This window comes from Caretta caretta, chromosome 21 (assembly GCF_965140235.1).
Source record: "Caretta caretta isolate rCarCar2 chromosome 21, rCarCar1.hap1, whole genome shotgun sequence".
Classification (NCBI taxonomy): Eukaryota; Metazoa; Chordata; order Testudines; family Cheloniidae; genus Caretta; species Caretta caretta.
In genome coordinates this window covers 7850166-7868152 of record NC_134226.1, presented here as the reverse complement: position 1 = coordinate 7868152, position 17987 = coordinate 7850166, and the positions used below count along the sequence as shown (strand labels likewise).

Below are 17987 nucleotides of genomic sequence, written 5' to 3'. Positions count from 1 at the left end.
CACAAACGGGGCTCTGCTGTCCCTGAACAGACTGGTTCCCTTGTTATGTTTCTCTAAATTAACCTTTTTAAAAATGAGGCTAGGTTATTGGCCTATTGTCCAACCCGTAGCATGGAGGACCGGTGGGCTGATTTCCATCTGGCCCTACCCTTTGACCTACCCCACCGCCATTTTCATGGGGGGGGGTGTCTAGGGGATCATGCAAGGTCTTCTCCCCGCTCCTGCCCACAGCTAGATACACTCAGAGGGGAGCAGGAGAGAATGAAGCAGAGATAACGATAGCCGGAATGAGGAGGAACCGAGAACATGAGAACAAGAGAATGAGAGAGGAGAAGATGCAGAGAAATAATGAGAGAGGAAATAAGAGAGAATGAAAGAGACAGACAGTGAATTAAAGAGAATGAGAAATGACTAGAGATAATGAGAGGGAGAGAGAAAAGGATATGAACGAGAGAGGATGAGGAAAAAGAGCCGAGAGCTTGGGAGAGAAAGAATGCGTAAGAACAAGAGAGATAACAGGTAAAGAAAGTAGAAGCCTTTTTCTGAAAGGGAGAAAAAAAAATGCGACGAGAATGGGAATCGATGAGGCGCAGAGAAGGGAAGCGTCCTTTCATCAGCAAGTTTGCCAGATGAAGCTAGGGGATAAATCACGGAGTGGAAGGAGGCCAGGTCTCAGTGCCAGCTCTGGCTGCCTCTCTCCCTTTGTCGTCTGTCTAATAGCCCGGCATTGGGAGATGAATGGTTGCAGCTGAGTTCCAGCCTTTTCCCTCCTCTCCTCTCCGCTCCGCTCCCTTACTGCAGTGAGAAGGGTCTGTCACATACTCGATTGCAAGAGGGCCGCCTGGCTGGCTGGGAGATGCTAGGTTTGGACGATGTGAGGCGGAGAAGCTGCCCTGGGGATGCTTATCAAGGGCGCTGGGAGGGTCCGTTCTCCTCTGCCCATCTGATCATTGATGAGTTTGTGACGGTGAGTTCGATGTCCAGTCAACAGAGGGAAAGCGAAAGAGAGAGAAAGGCTCTGTCTACACTACTCTGCTTTTAGCCACAGGGCTGTGCCGCGACAGCTGTGCTGCTGAAAGGTGTGCAGTGTACCTGCTGTTTGTCGGCAGGGGAGAGCTCTCCTGCCAACAAAAAACTTCCCCCCCAGAGAGCGGTGTTGGTGTTGTCGGCAGGAGAGCGGTTCTGCCAACAAAGCGCTGTTCACACCAGCGCTTGTCATTGACAAAATGTTTGTTTTTTTGGGGGGCGGGGGGTTGTTAACACCTCTGAACGACAAAAGTTTTGCCTTTCGCTTGCCAACGTAGACAAAGAGAGCAAAAAGGGAGAGCGAGACAAGGCTGAAAATGGGTCAAATTCAGACTTGATGTAAATAGCAGCAACTCAGTTGACTTCCCATTTCACCTCTACCAGGTCTGAATTTGGCCCAGAGATTGAAAGTTGCCCTGGTGTGATATAACCAGCGGGCGTGGCTGTGGGATGGACAGACTTGTGAGCTGTCTTTTTAATCCATCTGCCTCTCCAACGTGCCACGTGCTGTACTGGCTTCCCATCCAACCAGATCTGCTTGAAAATCCTGGTTCTGATCTCTGAGGCCATGGTGGGCTGGTCCCTGGACACCTTAAAAGACTGATCCTCTTTGTGAAATATTGGAACAGTTGTGTTGATCCGGGTCTGCCCTTGCTTTTCACAATTTTGTTGGGACCCAGACATTACAGTGATGTGCATGATAGATAGATAGATGCATGCTTGCTTTGGAAACATGGATTATTCAAAGACTAGTGTATTCATGTTATCAGTATGTCTCTTTGTGGGGTAGCTAGTGATTGTATTTCTGACTCAATGGGTGAGCTAAAAGATGTTACCTGCAGAAACTAAAGACACTGGGGGTATTTAATACAAATCCCCAATACTGCAACAATGCAGGTAACAAGTCTTCTGAAGTTTTGCTCCTGGGGAAATAGCAGAGACCAGTCTGACCTGGCTCAAGAGGCCTTAACAGACAAAGGACCTGAAACAGTATTAAAAAGGACAGCCCTAGCCTGGGAGATGGGCACTGCCACTTGATCCAAGACCTGACATGAGTCGGTGAGCAGAGATAGGCCCAGTAAGGGGACCTGAAGTCCTTTAAAACCTGCCAAGGTCTCCACTGGAAGATGTGTGACTATGCAGTAAGGTGAATAGGCTGTTTGCTGTTTTCAAGTTGTGTTATCGCAGAAATGCTTAGGCACCAAAATACATGACTAGATTTTGGCAGAGCCTGGCACACTGGGTGATGGCTTTTGTGAAACTCTGACCCTTATTTAGGTTCTTCATGGGGAACTGTGCTCTTTTGAAAAGCAATCCCAAAAGGCCCAACACAAAGCTTACAAGCAAGGAAATGAAAAGTTCAGGCTACCAACAGGCTACCTCTTCTCCCCTGCCCACACCCACCTGGCATGTAGCACAACCACGGTACTCCACAAGGAGCATGCCACAATCTTATGTCTCAGGAGGGATTCCAGCCTCTCAGCATCCTCTTCCCCAAATGCCACCCAGCCACCTGCACCTGACACAGAACAGACTCCTCCCCCCAGTCACCTCCTTTCTGTGTAGTTCTACATATACACCAGAGTCTGGGAAGAAGTCGAATGAGCTCTGGAGACTGGACTCCCTTCACAAATTTTGAAGAAGTCCCTCCAGATCAGGAGTGAGGCTACATCTATACCACTTCTGCAGCCGCTCTATCTATCGGTATACGCATCCCTCTGTTGCCATATGTAACCATCTCTCTAGCTCTCATTTGCTCCGTGCCTCAGTTTCCCTGTCTGTAAATGCACATATTGATCCTGATTTCCTTTGTAAAGTGGGAGCCTTCAGGTTACATGGCCATGCATGCAGAGCTTGTCCCCAATACTAAATCTTCATAAAATAAAATAAATAAATACTCATGACATAAAATTCAGGCTCCGTATAGAAAGTGGTTGTATCCGAAGGCTCAGGGTGGATGTTAATAAGAAGAACCATTCCTCTTCGGCAGCATTCTGGCGTGTAATTAATGACCTATTTGGCTTTGTATTGTACCCAAGGCAAAGGCAACGTTCCTGGCTTTGGGCAAAACTTGCAATGATTGCTAGCGACTGACCCCGAAAAGCCTCTGCTAGAATTATTCAGTGATGATTCATAAAGTCTCCAGATGAGCTCTGGGTTAATAATGTTGGTTAATGAAGTTCTTCCCATCCCCCAAGTCTCAGGGGAGGGGGTCGGACTATGTGGACCTGCTACTTGACTGACACTTTCTCTGGATTTTTTTTCTCTCCGTTCAATCTCAAAATGTTTCCAGGGAGTGAAGCTTCCTTGATTCTAATAATAGAGCCTGGATGGGACTTTGAACTAGAGTCTTAAGGGCAGACAAGCCATGGACAATTTTGCACAGGAATTAGTGGCTAGCTTCTATGGAATAAGGATTAACCAATCTAAACCTTCGCCCAAATCTCAATCCATAATGTCCTGGAGGTTTGAAGATGGTTTCTCCTTCCCTGTCTTCCTTCCTTGTTGGTGCTCTGCAGGGTCCCACCCAGGCTGTAAAGACCCAGGAGTTGAACCAAACAGGCCAAGTCTGCACTAGAAACTTTTGGCAATATAATAATGTTGGCTGGGATATGTGAGATATTTTTTAATGACATTTTTATACTGGCAAAATCATCGCCCTGTTTACCCTGTGCTAAGCATTGAGAGTCTTACCCTCTTTGCTTCTTTTCATAAAAAGCGGAGATGCAGTTAAACCACCATAAAAATCCTTTCCCGGTACAGTTTATTTTGTTTGAGGAACTTGTGTAAGCTATGCTGGAAAAAGCCCTTTTTCACTGGTAGAAGCAGCATCTACAGGAGACTGGGTTGCCACTATAACTATACCGTTACAGCCACGAGGGCAAACCTTTTCTGTGTAGTATGCCAGACTTCGGGCCTGATTCTCCAGTGCCTTATTCCTTGGGCAGTCAATTACACCAGAATCAGGCCCCGCAGAATTTAGATTTAAAATGACAGCAATTGCATGGTAAACAAATCCCAATGGATCATTAAATCACATGGTTCTGAATCAGCCACTCAGACAACTGCAGTGCTAACAATATCTGTTACATAGTTGTTAATCTGAAATAAATGTTTGTAATGTCTGTTGCTTAACATACAATAACTGTCCTATTAAATCTCAGTTAAACTGTGCAGGTCAAGTGCTCAGCTGCGGCTAATGCTGACAGGAGCTGCGTGTGATTGTAACTCCTCGGGCACCATGTTGAAGAGCAGATATATCCTTCAAATATCACTTAGTAAATCAAAAGAGCTGTTGGCATTCTAACTTATGGGGTATTTGGGGGGGTTAATCACCAAGGGAGAAATTCATCCCTGTGCAGAGGCCTAGGCATCACTCAAGCCCTATTTTGAAGGCTTATGCAGGACTAAAGTGATGCACCAGAAAGAATTACACACCCTGAAGAAGCACGTGAAAGATCCCAAGGTCAGATTCTGCTCTCACTTATATCCTAGTGTAAATCTGAAGTAATTCAACTGACTTCACTTGAGTTACTCCGAGTTTCAGTCACGTAGCTGAGAACACCAGGTGGCCCTAAAGGCTCAGCTCTCCTCCCGGCAGTTTTACCCAAGCATACCTTCATTGACTTCAGTAGTTTTCCACCAGTTTCACCAAGAGGCAAACAAAACCTTTAGTGAGTAATTGTCAGTATTGGACCCCTGAGTAGCCATTTTACAGTAGCTGCAGCTGCCCACACTGCTCATGAATAGAAAGCGGCATCGATTCCATGCTGCATAAATGATACTTGAGATGGGGAACCAGTCCCAATATAATAACCATCTCCAGTGTTCTCCCAATTCACCAACCAAACCTTGTTTTTGTGATGAAAAATAGATCAGCTACAACTCTCCACATTATTTTTCATTTGTTTGGAGGCCTCTGCATTTCCTGGCTCCAGCCAGGATCAGAAACAGTGAAACGTTACAGATATAGTTTGACCTCAATGCTGTTTTGGACTCGCTACTAAATTACTAGAATGCTCTAGTTATAAACAGCCCATTGCGCTAGGTGCTGCACATACAGAGGCACTCTCAGCCTTCAAGAGCTTACAGTCTGAATAGACAAGACAGACAAAGCATGAGAGAAAGACAGGATTATTATTCCCATTTTACAGATGGAGACCTGAAGCACAGAGAGATTCAGTGATTTGCCCAAGGTCACACAGAGACTCTGTGGCAGAGTTGGGCACTGAACCCAGCTCTCCTGGTCCTAATCTTTTGGCTTAACTACATCCTTCATTTAAAAGAGGTTTGTTCTCTATCTAATTAACTATTTTTGATTGGTTAAAGCTCTGGAACTGGGAGTCAGGACACCTGGGTTCTATTCCCACTCACTTTGTGACCTTGGGCAAGTTACTTGGGGCTTGGTTTTCAGATGTGCAGAGTAGCCACGATTCCAGCTGAAGTCAATATGAGCTGCAATATGATCTCTGGAAACCAGACCTGCAATCTCCTTGTACGTCAGTATTCCCATCTGTGAAATGGGGCTTGTGATATTCTAACAGTGGTGTTGTGAGGTTTAAATCACTGAGTAAGGGGCTTTGAGATCCTCATGGGGAAGGTGCAGAAAGACAAAGTGTTACTTTTGTGACATTCCAGGGTGCAATCCAGACCTGTGAGGGGCTGTGTCACCCCCTGCCCTGCAACCCCTGCCTTGTTGTAGCTCCCAAGTGGGCATTCAGCATGCAGCTCACCTCCCGTGTGTCTGTGTATAGCTATAGTCCTGGTTCAGCAACTCTGACCCCAGCAACCTGTTAGCAAACCCCAGCCACGCTCCGGCTTCCATCATCCTTGGTTACTGCTTGCAGGGTGACCCCATTACAGTCCCAGTCCCGAATTTTCCCCAAAACATGTGTTCTGCGCTGTCCAGCCCTCTCCTGGACAGTTCAGATATTATAGGTCCATTACCCCTGTAAGGGTTCAATATGCAACAGTTTGCTACTTTAACTGGAATTTCCAACCCATTCAGTTTTAACACAGCACCAGATTAATTTTGATGAAAGACTCAAACTTTTTAACTACAAAGAGATAGATTTTAACTGAGTACAAGCATAAGGCATTAAAATAAAAAATGGTTACAAAAGAAATAAAGATAAATAAAGATAAATAAAGATAAAACTCTTTTCTAGTAACTAAGACTTAGCAAACTAGACTTGGGTTCAAGGTAAAAGTCTTACCACATGTTCCCAGCTACAGGGCTGACCAAATTCTCAGGTCAGAACCTTTCCCAAAGTCTAACAGGTGATTCCTTTGTCTTTTTAGGTGAGAGAGAGACAGAGAGACTCCCTGGGTTGTTTTTGCCCCTCACTTTTATAGTCTAGTTGCCCTTTGAAATGCATCTTCCTGAGGACTACCCTAGACAAAACTCCTTCCCACTGTGAGGATGGAGACATGGAGTCTCATGGTGAAAGAGGTTCTGTTTGTTAAAATACAGATTGACCTATTCTTGCCCCGCTCCATTGCCAAAGAATGGCCACTTGACTGGTGATTGCCAATCAACTGTGAGGTCACCTGACTAGAAGCATCAGTTTGTTCTTTGTCTTTGAGAAACAAGTTTACGCCCCCATTTCCCTGACTTGTCTGGTAAACACATTTCAGTCAACATTCCAGCTTATGTTCATAACTTCACATCTAATGTTGCTTCACACATATCACCATGATATTATTGACCAGGGAGTTGTTACTTTTCAGATGATACCTCAGAAGGCATTTTTTGTACAAAGATTATTACAGTAGGGTGTAGGGTGTGAATACAGGGGTGCATTTGGCCACTACTTTGATTAAAGCAAGACCCTGAAACAGAGCCTGGAGAAGTCTTAGGTGATATGTAAAAAATGTGTCAAACCTCCCCTGTAACATGGCAACAGACTCTCCTGCAGCGGCTGTAGCCTTCCTAATCTGTATGCTCTGTCACAGCCTTGTGCCATCCATTGGGTTAGCACCATGGCAACACCGTGGTCTTTAAACACAGGAGTTTGTGCCGTGATTGCAAACGGCATTAGGCAATTTAATTAAGGAGCTGGTAAAGGGGAAAACTTTTGTCAGTTTTATTAAATTCCATTGTATTATACAGCTCGGCATCTCTGCTATCTGCTTAGACGAGTAAGAACAAGCTCCCACACCTTTTTCTTCTATTTCAAACACAGCTAAATAAAATACAAGGAAGGGTGTGGGGGAGAAAAGGCACCCTGTCATTGGTCAGCGGATAATCTCCTGTGTAGCATTATTCCATGTTGGCTTGGCTCTGAAAAGCCGTTCCAACCAGCATTGGCCACTCTGTCCTCCCTCCAGCAAGATGTGCAATACACATCGTCCTTCCTGCGGGCATCTGTAGCCTAAAGTCAGTAAAGATGTCTGCCCCTGAGGCAGAGGGTGTCTCCTTCTTTGACCAGCCAGCCAGAGAATGAGGCATGCTCTACTGAAGTGAGCACAGGGCTGGGGATTTTAAACTCCCTGCTCTGACACTGAGTTGCTCCGTGATCTTGGAGCCAGGCCCTTAAAGGTATTTAGATACCTAACTCTCATTGAAATCAATGGGAGCTATTTGCTTAAATACCTATAAGCTCTGGGTCTTGGGCAAATTATTTCTCCTTTCTCTGCCCCAGTTTCACTCTCAATAAAACAGGAATGATAATACTTATTGCTGGATGTTGTGGTGGGCGGTGAGGAATCATTAGCTTGTGGGCCAGATTCCCTGCTGGTGTAACATCCTTGGCTCCAAGGAAGAGAATTTGATCCAGTGCCTGAAGATGTAGAGAGCTACATAAGTGCTATTGTAACACCCATATTGTTAACTGATGTACACATAAAAACTGTACTGGTTTGAATATACTGGGATAGTTAAAGTGGTACAGGGCCTGCCCCAGTGTGGACACAGTTATACCAGTGTAAGAGTGCTTACAGTGGTATAGCTTATTCCCACAAGGGAAGGAGAATAAGCTACGCCATCAACGTGCCTGCCCAAACACAGAAAGGCAGCACAACAAACAGGTTCTTCAAAGCCCATATTTACATACTTCTTATTTTTGTATCTTATTTGTTTCAAACACAATTCACCAATTATTGTATTTTTTTTAACCCTTGTATTTTGTGCAGCAAGACACTGGGATGTTCTTTGCAGGCCCTCTCCTGTGTATTTCCTTGTAGGGAGGGCCACGGCACTGATTCTGTTTGTCTCGGAGGAAGCCGGGAGATGAAAAGCTGCTCTACGAGATCATTAAAGAAACAGCCTGAGCTGGCTGTGCCTTGTTATCTCTCTGAATCCTCCAAGAGCCAATGGGCAGGAACAGTGCCTGGTTCTTATCCTGATGTTCTCTCCTGGCTTTGTATGCTTTTTAATGAGGACTATAAAATACTTTGTTTGGTCTTCAGTTTTGCTTTTGGGAAGGGGACTTTGGCCTTTGGCTGCCTCTGAATATATCCCAGAGGCCTCTGGGGATCTTTTCAAATGCTGTACAGGAGCTAGTCTTCTTTACCAAGGGGGATATAACAGAGGTGATGAGAGGAGTCTTGTGGTTAAGGCACCGACTCGGGGGATCTGGGTTTGAGTTCCTACTCTGCTACAGACTCCCTCTGTGACCTTGGGAAAGTCACACAGAGACCAATTTTTTCAAAATTGCTCAGCACCCCCAACTTTTATGCGATTTTCTGGAGCTCAGCATGTTGGGGGGTTAATTTCTTAAAGTTCCCCATCTGTAAATTGGAGGTTCCTTTCTCCCACCCTTTGTCTGTCTTGTCCGCTAAGACTGTAAGCTGTCGGAGAAGGGACTGTCTCTTGACATAAGTCCATACAGCACCCACCACAATGGGGCCTTGATCTCTGTTGGGGCCTCTAAGTGCTACCTTAATACACATCATAATATGAAATGTTGGGGTCAGAATAAAGATGTCTGGCAAGAAGCCTCAGTGTGATCCCATTGGGAATAGTGGTTCCAGGCGTAGTTAGGTGGAGGAGACCAACCATCACCAAAGCTTCACAGCTTTAAGGCTCCAACCAAAACCCCAAGCTGGTGGAGTAAGAGCAATTCTGGAGAGGTTGTCCTGGACTCAGTCTAGTGAGCAGACCAGAGCAGCCCCTGCACAGTGACTATGGACAGCTTGTAATGAAAAAGCACCTAGGTTCCTGAGTGACAGCCACACCCCAAGAGCAAAGGCTAGTCTGTGGCAAGGATAGCCAAAGAATTAAATCCTTTTGTGCCATGCTTCAGCCAGTCCAGAGTGGAAAACTTCAGAGCCAGCCAACGCAGTAGCAGGAAACATGCCTCTTTCACGGGACAAACTGGAATTAAAACACCCCTGATGAGTGTGTGAGTGCCGAGAAATGGGGAGAGGAAGGGATCAAGAAAGGGGAGAGGAGATAAAACTGAAGCAGCACAAGGAGATGGGAAGGGAATGGAGGAGAGAGAGAAGAACACTCTCCAACAGGGAGTCATGAAAAAAGGAACGGGGAAGAGCATGGCTGATGCAACGAAGTGACTTGTCTGTGCATGTGTACTGCTGCCTGCTACTGAATACGGAATAGTGGTGATCATTAGTTTGTTATAGTCTCACCCCTTACTGGTTGGAGGCCTAAAAAGGCTGTACGGAACTGTGTGTGTATGCATGGGCACATGCCACTGCCCCTACTGGCTCGAATCAGCTCTGCTCAATTGTGTCATAGGCCCAGTACTGCCAACAGCTAATGGAGATTCTCCTTTAGCTCACGTATAAAGGGCCTGTGGGCATCAAAGCCGAGAGCTTCAAATTCCTACTGCCCAAGCAGTATGTGAACGACCATGATGCTTGTATATGTGGGAAGCCTCTGATCATTATACATGGATAAGCAGGGGCCACCTCATTTTATCGCAGAGAATCATGGGGGTAGGCTGCAGGTCACACGGTTAACTTCTGCATTTGTAAATGTCTTGCAAAAGCAAACTGAAAAAAGCCGGCTGATCTCAGCTCTGGTTTTCCTGAATAAATAAAAGGCCGGGGAGCCGGAGTCTCAGTTTCAGCTCACAGCACAATCGGTCTTTACCCTGTAAAATTTGCTTCATTTAACAAAATTCATGCTGCACTGGACTGCATCACATTGCCTTTTTGGAAGCTTCACAAATGACTAGCAACCCTGCTGGGGCCTATTGAACTCTTGCCTTATTTGGGCTCTGCGGCTACACTAGGACATCGAATGTGCATTTCTCAGCACCAGTGTTACAGTTCTGGTGCTTCACTTGTCCATAGAAGTAAGCATCGCTAGCAAAAAAGAAAAGAAAAGGGCAAGCCACTAAGGGTACATCTGCACCGCAAAAAAAGACCCACAGCAGCAAGTTTCAAAGCCTGACTCATATGACTGTGCTAGTGTGCTAAAAATAGCAGTGGAGATGTTCTGGCTCCGGCTGGAGCTGGGCTCTGAGACCCTCCCCCTTGGCCTTGTGAGCCTGAGGTGCTTGACTTGGGGTTTGTTGCAGTGTAGAGGTACCCTAAGATTTCCAGGAGACATCCCCTCCATATTTCTGATCCGACCTTTGGAACGCCTCATTATGAGATCAGCCCCCAGCTAATTCACCCGGGGTATTACACGGAGTCAGGCATGACACTGGGGACACTTTGTCAGTGTGGCAGGGAACCCCGCACAGTACAGATGTGGGGTAAAATATTTGAAAGTGTCTAAGTGACTTAGGAGTCTAAATCCAATCTTCAAAAATGACTTAGTCAGCATTGCAAGGCCTAATTGATTTAAGGGCCTAAGTCTCATTCCAAGTCAGTGGAACTAGGGCTCCTAAGTGCCCAAGTCAATTGTGAACATGGGATTTAGACTCCTAAATCACTTAGCTGCTTTAGGAAATGCTACCAGTGATCACCAAAGCTTAGAGTTATGGAGTCTCCGTGCTTGGATTTCAGCACGTCCCAGTGACTGGGGACACAACACTAACCCCACACAGACAGATTTTCCAAGCCAGGTTTTCAAGTCCTCAGTCCTCACAGTTGGGGCCTGATTTTTCAGAAGCACTCGCTGCACCATGCCCTGCACTGGGCTGTCCTGAACATCATTCTGGCCATTTCGTTAGGTATCCCAATGGGGGCTGAGGTCCTTGGAAAATTGCAGCCATAGGGTCAGAACCCAAACTCATTGAAGCTAATGGGAGCCTTTCCCATTGAATTTAGTGGGGTTTGGATCAGTCCAGTAATGCCAAGCTGTCAGCTCTGGCTCTGAAACAACACAACCAGAGAAAAATCCCTCTGACTCAATAATAGATGCAGGACACTGTTTATGATAATGCTGGCTATAAAAACTAAGAGAGATTTGACTATCTCCCGTTTGCAGGCAGAGCAGATCAGAACTCCCCACACATCTGTCAGACCGAGCAAACCCTATCCTCTCTTACAAATTCAGATTAGCTTCACGTAAAGGATGCAGCGGGATGGCAGATGACCATGTCTCATGGTGCATTCTGGGCCATCCTTTGGCCCCAGAAGGAGACAAGTGGCAGTGGAGAGACAAGAGTGGAACAGAGGAGGATTTGTCCTGCTGCGGGTGGGCTGGGAGTGCTGTGCATGGCGCAGGGTCTCGTGTCTTCACAGGGAGGCTGTGTTTATATTTCTTTTTGTTTAATTTTTTATGGAAAACACCAAAAAACACCTTTTATGGAAGGCCAGCTATAGGTGGGGTGGTGGTGGTGGTGGTGCTGAAGATGCTTTGCCTAGAGGCACGTAAGATGTAAATCCGGCTCTGTCTAGATCCTGAGTTTGGATGTTGAGGTTGGAGTGCATGCATGCGAAGCTGACATTCATGGGATGGACACTGTGCTGATCTAATTGTGATAGTCACTGGGGTTACATCAACTGTGTATTCTCCCCGGCCTAAATGTTGATCTGAGCAGCCCAGCGTCTGATTTGGAGATGCTATTAAGGACCCCCACCTGAGAACACTGGACTCCCCACCCTGTTTCTTATTAATCCTGGGAAAGCGCTAGGGAACGACACTGTCTGCATGGAGACACCGTAGAGAAAAAAGCCACTATGCTGGGCCTGAGTCACTTCTCATGTGCACTCAGCTAAATCGGGGGTAGTTCTATTGAAGTTAATATAGCTAGAGTGGTGCAAAAGCAGTGTGGGGGAGGGAGGAGAATCAGGCCTACTGCATTCAGAGTCACAAGCTCAGAATCGAGCTCAGTAATTTGCCCAAGTTCTGGGAAGAAACTGGACCCAGCGTCTTGGTTCAGGTCCATCTTGAAGACTGCAGTACCAGAGTGGTGGCATGATAAAGCCAGCTGTAAACACGTGAGCCCTGGAGTTCCCTTAGGGAGGCCTCTGGTGACAGTGGCACTTTATTCAGAGTGTTCCTTCTCCTTCTTCACCCTAGCAATTGCTAATGCATCCGCTTGGCATTCGTGAGCAAGAGGTGCCCCCCGTCACTGCCACTTAACACGCAGAAGTGAGGGACAAGCCATGATCCAGAGAGAATCTAAAGGCTCCCGCGTGCCAGGTGGCTGTCGTGAGTCAGGCCCAGCAGGTGCACCACAATGTCCCAGAGTCCTTGTCGTGCTGGTCATGCTGTGTAGGGGCCATTTTTGGGTGTGATCCTTAGAGTTGTTCCGTGGGAATTTTCCTCCCGTGAGAAGTGTCGACATTTCAAAATTACTGGCTGTTCCAAATTGGAACAAAGAGTCAGAAGGTCAAAACCAAAACACTCTCTGAAGTCTTGAATCAGAATTGTTAAAATTAAAAGAGGAGGGAATGCCCAATGGTCAGGACACAGGAAACCTGGGTTCAGTCCGCTGCTCTGCCACAGGATCCGTGTGTGACCTTGAGCAAGTCACTCAGTCATTCTGTGCCTCCATTCCCCATCTGTAAAATGTGGAGAATAATCCTTCTTTGCCTCACAGGAGCATCGCGTGAAACGCACTGACAACTGTGAGACGTCCAGATAAGTACCGTGGAAAACAGAAGGTTTTGACATCTTTGATTGAACTGAAATGCTCAGACATGACAAAATGACATTTCCCCATTTCACTTCCCCCAGCTGGAAAACTGAACTGTTTCCTGCAACTCAACATTTTCCAGTGAAATCACGTTTTCCAACAGGAAACATTTCCCTGCGACACAAACAATTTAGACTGGCTCTGGTGCACCGTACCGGGCATAGATTTCCTGCAGGACCGAAGCGTCCAGCTGAGAACCATGCTGGATTTCCCACCCCCTGCAGAAGGATTGGAGGGGCAGGTGATTTTCTGGAGGTGAGCTGCAAGCCTGGAGACACACAGGAGGTCGATGGAATAGCTTGGCCATGATACAGGACAGACAGTCCCTGCCTCTCAGCACGGTACAGACCCACTCTGCCCTACCAGAAACCCCAGCTTGTCCAGAGAGTCCTCTCTCTCTTATTCCTTTTCTCTTTCACTCTCATTCTCTCCTTCTGCTCCCATCTGTCCCCCTTCAGTCCCTTTCCATTATCTCCCTCATCTCCTCTCTCTCTCATTCCCTCTTTCACATTCCATCCCCTTCTCTCCCCCTCAGTGGGCCCGCGTCATGATTAGGCATGATTCCTGGAGCCCTGATCTCTCCGGGTGTCTCCTGCTCCGCTGCCGGAGCTATGGAAACAGGCCAGTTTACTCTCCTTCAGCTGAAGACTCGGGCTGCGACCCTCTTCAACGTGCCCTCCGGCCTCCTCATTAACTCCCGGGTCCCCAAAAGCCTCACGCTGCCCGGAGAGGCTTGTGGCAAGCAGTATGTTACCTCCACTTTGGATGGGCTGCCTGAGATGCAGGAGGACCAGCACCAAGGCTGGCTGCTGACTAAGCCAGCGCTTTGCATCCGGCTGGGCTGGCTTCAGGCAAGGCTTCCACCACTGTTCATCTGCTGACTATGCCACCACCATATGCCGAGATGCACCGACTGGGGAGAGGAGCAGTGAGGGCAGTTGCTCTGTAGGTGCTCGGATGAGGGTGGTGTAAATGTCTAAAAGCCTTGTGCTCTTCATTCTTGCTTCTTCCAGTCCTAGCCCCCTCCCAGTTCTGCCACTGCACCCCAATCCTGCATTGCCACACCCCACTATTCCAGTTCTGGTCTCCCTCTACACCTAGTCCTGACCTGCAGCACCCCTGTTATTCCAGCCCTGGGCCCCTGCACACAGCTACGACACTGCACCTCAACACCACCATTATTCTAACCCTGAGCTCCCCAAGCCCAGCTCTGCAAATGCACCTCTGTCTTGCCCTGCCAGCCCTCCTGGTTATTACAGTCTTGGGCTCCCCGCTCCTGCACTGCTCTGCCGAAGCATTTCAAACCTGCCCTGCAGCAGTTCCTGTTATTCCAGTCCTGTGCTTCTTCCCAGCAGACCACGCCAAATGAGGGGTGGGATTGAGATGTGGACAAATATTCCCTGGGGAAGACCAATTTAAGAGACCACCCAATTTATATTGCTTGAGACCAAAGGTCTCCAGGCTACAGCACTATTCTAAAGACCATGCTCCAATCAGCCGAGCCCCTGGATCAATATGCATGGCTTACTTCCCAGCAAACACTTACCCAGGCCCTCACTTCAATATGCATGGCTTACTTCCCAGCAAACACTTACCCAGGCCCTCACTTGCGAGGTAATAAAACATCCTGCTGCATACACATTATTCTCCCTGTTACTGCTGTGGCCAAGCCTATCAGATGGAGACAAACATTCCTGGCCCTTTAATGAGGTTCCTCCTGAATGCTGTGCGGTAGGGTGATGCTCTAAATAATTCAGGTAAGATCCTGAACTGCCTAGAAAAGACCTCCAGGTCCTTCCTAATGAGCTTGCCACGGGCAGTCCATCCATAGCCAGCTAAAGGGGGAGTGGAAGGAAACAGACCTCAGCCGAACTCAAGCACCTCCATGAGCACGTATCGCGCAACTGGGGGGGATGCCCCTGAAAGACAAGGGAGTACTCTTCAAAGGAGGGTGAACAAACAGGCTGCCCCATAAGAGGCAGTCACTTCACAGGACTGCACACCGTTATGCTGCTGCTTGAAGCTCTGGGAGCTTGTGGTCAGCCGGACGGGTCTCCTCAGCACAGCTATCGAAGCCATCAGCCTTAGAAAAGCATCCTTCCAGCAGAGGGAAGGGGACTGGCCTTGCACAGAAAGCAGCTTCCCATGTTAACATTTCAGGTAGCAGGAGGCATATCTGGTTGCAAGATGAGTGCTCTGAAGGGGACTTGCTGGTGCAGTGACAGGCTCAGACTGATCCTTGGTGGGTGTGAATTGCAATGGAGCTTTGTGAATTTACACCAGCTGAGGATCTGGTTCTGTGCATCTAACTGAGCCAGGGACACTTTTTGGGGCTAATAATAACGGCTGGAAGCTGAAGCCAGACAAATTCAAATGAGAAATAAGGCACCAGTTGTTAGCAGTGAGGGTGATTAACCATTGAAGCACACTGCAGAGGGAAGCGGAGATTCACCACATGTTGGAATCATCAAGCCAAACGTGGATCCCCTTCTGGAAGAGATGCTTTAGTCAAACACAAGTTATTGGGCACATTGCAAGGGTAAGTGGGTGAAATTCTATGGAGGTCAGACTAGAGGACCTAATAATGATCCCTTCTGGACTTGAAATCTATGAATCTAGCCTGCTCTGCACTTCTCACGTTAGCCTTTCAAAGCACTCCACAAAGGTTCATAAAGATCATTATTCTCATGATGGGGAAAGAGAACCCAGGTAGCCTGACTCCAACCACTAGGCAGCATTGCCTCCCTAAGGACAGAGGTGTTCTACTGCATGTCTCTGGCTACCTGCATGAATCTGGGACATGTGCTGAGATTTCCCAGTATATGCCAGACTGTGGGCCTGCATGTACTCCCCACCAGACCCAGACAAAAGGAATGTGCCCATACTCAGGAGCTGCTGATTTGTATCCTCTACCAGCCTCCTCCCTGCTGGACCAGATGTGTGTGAACCTCCAACCAGAGAGGGCAAAGCCCACTTCCTGGGAAGGTCAAGCACAGGATCCTAGTCCTCCTGGAAATGTAGTCTAGAGAACTTGGTCCCGCATTGGTAGAGGGATGGTGATGGAGGCACTGGCTCAGGTGAGGACATTGAGCTCTGAGAAACCAATGCGTTTACCAGTGCCAGCTCTGGATGAAATGAGCAATATGGGAAAGCTGGACAGCCCCAGCAGACGGTTTTGCAAAGACCAAAGGAGTGTGCAAGGGGTGGAAATATGGATCGCTTGAAAAATTCTCTCTTTTCTGATGCCAGATCTTAGGCCTGGTCTGCACAGAAAGAATTTTACCAACATAGCAATGCTGGTGTAAGCCCGAGTATGGGTATACCAGAACAACTATGCCTAGGGTGACCAGATGACAAGAACAAAATATCGGGACACATGGGGGGGCAGCCACAGGCTCACCCCCCACCAGGGCTGGCTCTAGGTTTTTTGCCGCCCCAAGCGGAAAAAAAAACAAAAAAACGCCGGAGTGCCGCTGAAGCAAAATATCGGGACACAGGACAAACAACTAAATATCGGGACGGTCCCGATTTTATCGGGACATCTGGTCACCCTAACTGTGCCTAATACTGGTATAGCATATGATGGTTCCTGGCCTGGTATAAGCACTTTTATACCGATATAACTGCATCCACACTAGGGGGAAGATTGCCAGTTTAACTCTACTGGTGTAATTAAAGCAGAAAGACTTTCCAATGCAGACATGCCCTCAACTTTCCTTTAAAGATATAGCAGGCTCTTCTCTACCCCGTTCTGGATGAATGCCTCTCCATGCACTTTGTACAGTCGGCCTTTCCTGTGTCACTCCATTCAGTGCTCAGAGTCAAGCAGAAGCCGTAGTGGAGGCTCCATGAGCAGAAGAGAAGAAAGACGCCTGCATCGAGCCTCGCAAATTCCTTTGATTTGTTTCGTCTTGGGATTATTGCTCCAGAAATATTTACTTCCAGCGTAACTGTAGCTGATACCTGGTGGGCTCTTTCCATTTCCTCTCTCCACCACAGGTGACTGGCTACATTCGGATATTAATAGCCAAAGGTGGGGAGGGGTCAGGCAGCTTGTTCCCGCAGTAGATTGCTGAGAGATTTCTGCTAGCAGCCAGGAGTCATTATGCACCGAATGTGTAGTTTAAACAAATGATTAGTTAGGCCTATTAGAAAAGAGAAAGCACGTGCTTTTGGAAATGGAAGAGAGGGGACGGTGGAGTGGAATGACAGAGGTGGGGGGAAAGCATGGACTGTGGGTTTCCTTCTGTATTGCTTCAATCTTTGAATCTTTGTTCCTTCTGACATTGGCATAGAGAGTTATACATGAAATAGATATACTGTGTATAGGCTTGGTAGAATTTGATTTTTTTTTTTTTGTAATTTCAATGACTCAGGAGATTAGTTCAGTTCTTGCCTCTGCTATGGCCTCGCTATGTAACATTCTGCATAGCGGTATGTCTACACTGCTGCTGGATGGGTAATTTCCAGCTTGGGCGCAGGTACCCAAGCTCGGACGCTGTACATGGCAGTGTAGCTGCAGCTGGCTGCCCAAGGACACGCCGAGGCACTCGGATGGGGTGACACTCAGGTGGCACATTCCGCCACAGCTGGGCTGCTATGTTTAGTGCTCTAGCTCAATCGAGCTGGCAGTTCTATCTCCAGATGTGCCCTTCAGGTGAGCTCTCCAGAACATGCTGAGCTCTTCTGGAAATCTGTTTCTTATTTCGATGCCCTGCAGGGGAGCTGAGCAGTCTTGGAAATCTAGCCCTTAATCTCTGGTAACATTTTCAAAAGCACCCAATTGGTTTGGGTGTCTAAGTCTCATTGACATTCAATAGGGCCTATGCTCCTAAATCACATAGGTGCTTTTGAAAATGCTCCCTCTGGTGCCTCTGTTCCCCATCTGTAATTCAGTCTCTGTCTTGTCTACATAGAGTGGAAGCTGTTTGGGGCAGGGACTCTTTTACTCTGTGTCTGTAC

General features: G+C 47.4%; 1 protein-coding gene and 1 long non-coding RNA gene across 2 annotated transcripts in view; one reads left to right on the top strand and one right to left on the bottom strand.

Moving 5' to 3' along the window:
• The window catches only part of LRRN2 (leucine rich repeat neuronal 2), a 94039-nt gene that overhangs the window by 22348 nt on the left and 53704 nt on the right, over positions 1–17987 (bottom strand). The window lies entirely within an intron of this gene.
• LOC125624920 (uncharacterized) overlaps positions 776–17987 on the top strand; it is a 40713-nt gene continuing 23501 nt past the window's right edge. The window contains exon 1 of the long non-coding RNA XR_007353435.2: positions 776–967. This is a non-coding gene — a long non-coding RNA (uncharacterized LOC125624920). The remainder of the gene's footprint in view (positions 968–17987) is intronic.